Source organism: Nerophis ophidion, linkage group LG14 (genome assembly GCF_033978795.1).
Source record: "Nerophis ophidion isolate RoL-2023_Sa linkage group LG14, RoL_Noph_v1.0, whole genome shotgun sequence".
NCBI lineage: Eukaryota > Metazoa > Chordata > Actinopteri > Syngnathiformes > Syngnathidae > Nerophis > Nerophis ophidion.
Window position 1 is genome coordinate 35,053,668 of NC_084624.1, and position 2,967 is coordinate 35,056,634.

The following is a 2,967-nucleotide window of genomic DNA, read 5'->3' on the forward strand; positions in this document are numbered from 1 at the left end:
TTTTGTGACGTTAATTATTGCAATTAATTTTTACTATATCGATAGTAATTTGACAAAAAAGCAAAATAACTATATAACAGAAAATATGTTAATGGCAATTATATGACGGATGCAGAATCGTGTTACTGTATTGCTGTATTCAAGTATTATTTTGTTAAATAGAACATTTACAACAACTATGGCATCAATTTGAAGAAAAAAATATAACTGAACAGGTACCGGCATGTAACAAAATACCAAAGCTTATATATTAATATATACAAACGCCATTTCCATTTTAGTTGGGAAATTGTGTTAGATGTAAATATAAACGGAATACAGTGATTTGCAAATCCTTTTCAACCCATATTCAGTTGAATGCACTACAAAGACAAGATATTTGATGTTCAAACTCATAAACTTTTTTTTTTTTTTTTGCAAATAATAATTAACTTAGAATTTCATGGCTGCGACACGTGCCAAAGTAGTTGGGAAAGGGCATGTTCCCCACTGTTACATCACATTTTCTTTTAACAACACTCAAAAAACGTTTGGGAACTGAGGAAACTAATTGTTGAACCTTTGAAAGTGGAATTCTTTCCCATTCTAGTTTTATGTAGAGCTTCAGTTGTTAAACAGTCCGAGGTCTCCGCTGTCTTATTTTACTCTTCATAATGCGCCACACATTTTCGATGGGAGACAGGTCTGGACTGCAGGCATCCCAGTCGAGTACCCGCACTCTTTTACTACAAGCCACACTGTTGTAACACGTAGCTTGGCATTTTCTTGCTGAAATGAGCAGGGGCGTCCATGATAAAGTTGCTTGAACGGCAACATATGTTGCTCCAAAACCTGTATGTACCTTTCAGCATTAATGGTGCCTTTATAGATGTGTAAGTTACCCATGCCTTGGCCACTAATGCACCCCCATTCCATCACACATGCTGGCTTTTCATCTTTGCGCAGAGAACAATCCGGATGGGTCTTTTCCTCTTTGATCCGGAGGACACAACGTCCACAGTTTCCCCCCAAAAATTGAAATGTGGACTCGTCAGACCACAGAACACTTTTCCACTTTGCATCAGTCCATCTCAGCTGAGCTTAAGCCCAGCGAAGCCGGCGGCGTTTCTGAGTGTTATTGATAAATGGCTTTCGCTTTGCATAGTAGAGCTTTAACTTGCACTTACAGATGTAGCGACCAACTGTATTTAGTGACAGTGATTTTCTGAAGTGTTCCGGAGCCCTTGTGGTGATATCCTTTAGAGATTTATGTCGGTTTTTGATGCAGTGCCGTCTGAGGGATCGAAGGTCACGGTCATTCAATGTTGGTTTCCGGCCATGCCGCTTACGTGGAGTGATTACTCCAGATTCTCTGAACCTTTTGATGATGATATGGAAGCAGGGGAGTATAGTAGCAGCGGAGGCCGTCTACGGAGCAGACGCCAGCGGTGTGATCGGAAACGCGGATGCCGAGCGGGGCTAAAAACAAAGCAGAAGGCTAATCCCCACAGAACACCACTTCCCTCCATCCTGAAGCCGGATTTAAATGGAAGATGCGAGACTACTGGTCTGGGTAAGGAGTCAGTTAAAAAAGAACAAGTTTTTTCTGCTTTGATTGTTTCAGAGTTGGACATGTGTTCTACTGAGGTAGCAAACTATGATGCGTGCAGTTTATCAAAGCAACAAACAAACAATCGGAAAATTTCCGTCGTATCAATTCCTAGATATGGTCGTAATTATACTAAATGCACTGGGCATAATAAACACAACATTATTAATATTGCTACTACGGAAAATTTGATCAAAAATTCCCTAAAACAGCCCACTACCTACAATATAGGTTTTTTAAACATAAGATCATTGTCTTCCAAAACGTTAGTTAAGGATATAATCAGAGACAACAATCTTAACGTCATCGGTCTCAGCGAAACCTGGCTTGAACCAAACAACTTTTTTGCGCTAAATGAGGCATGTCCTCCTAACTTTACACATGCGCATATTGCCCGTCCTCTTAAAAGGGTTGGGGGTGTTGCACTAATATACAACGAAAACTTTAACCTTAGTCCTAACATAAATAATAAATATAAATCATTTGAGGTGCTTACTATGAGGTCTGTCACACCGTTGCCTCTACACCTGGCTGTTATCTACCGCCCCCCAGGGCCATATTCGGACTTTATCAATGAATTCTCAGAGTTCGTTGCTGATCTAGTGACACACGCCGATAATATAATCATAATGGGGGACTTTAATATCCATATGAATACCCCATCGGACCCACCGTGCGTAGCGTTCCAGACTATAATTGATAGCTGTGGTCTCACACAAATAATAAATGAACCCACGCATCGCAACGGTAATACGATAGACCTAGTGCTTGTCAGAGGTATCACCGTTTCCAAAGTTACGATACTCCCGTATACTAAAGTATTGTCCGATCATTACCTTATAAAATTCGAGGTTCAGACGCATGTTCGTCAAACTAATAATAATAATAACTGCTATAGCAGCCGCAATATTAATACGGCCACAACGACAACTCTTGCTGGCCTACTGCCCTCTGTAATGGCACCATTCCCAAAGTATGTGGGCTCTATTGATAACCTCACTAACTTTAATGACGCCCTGCGCAAAACCATTGATAACATAGCACCGCTAAAGTTAAAAAAGGCTCCAAAAAAGCGTATCCCGTGGTTTACAGAAGAAACTAGAGCTCAGAAATTATGTAGAAAGCTGGAACGCAAATGGCGCACGACTAAACTTGAGGTGCACCATCAAGTATGGAAGGATAGTTTAATAACTTATAAACGCATGCTTACCTTAGCTAAAGCTAAATATTACTCAAATCTCATCCACCGTAATAAAAACGATCCTAAATTTTTGTTTTGTACTGTAGCATCGCTAACCCAACAAGGGACTCCTTCCAGTAGCTCCACCCACTCAGCTGATGACTTTATGCAATTCTTTAGTAAGAAAATTGAAGTCATT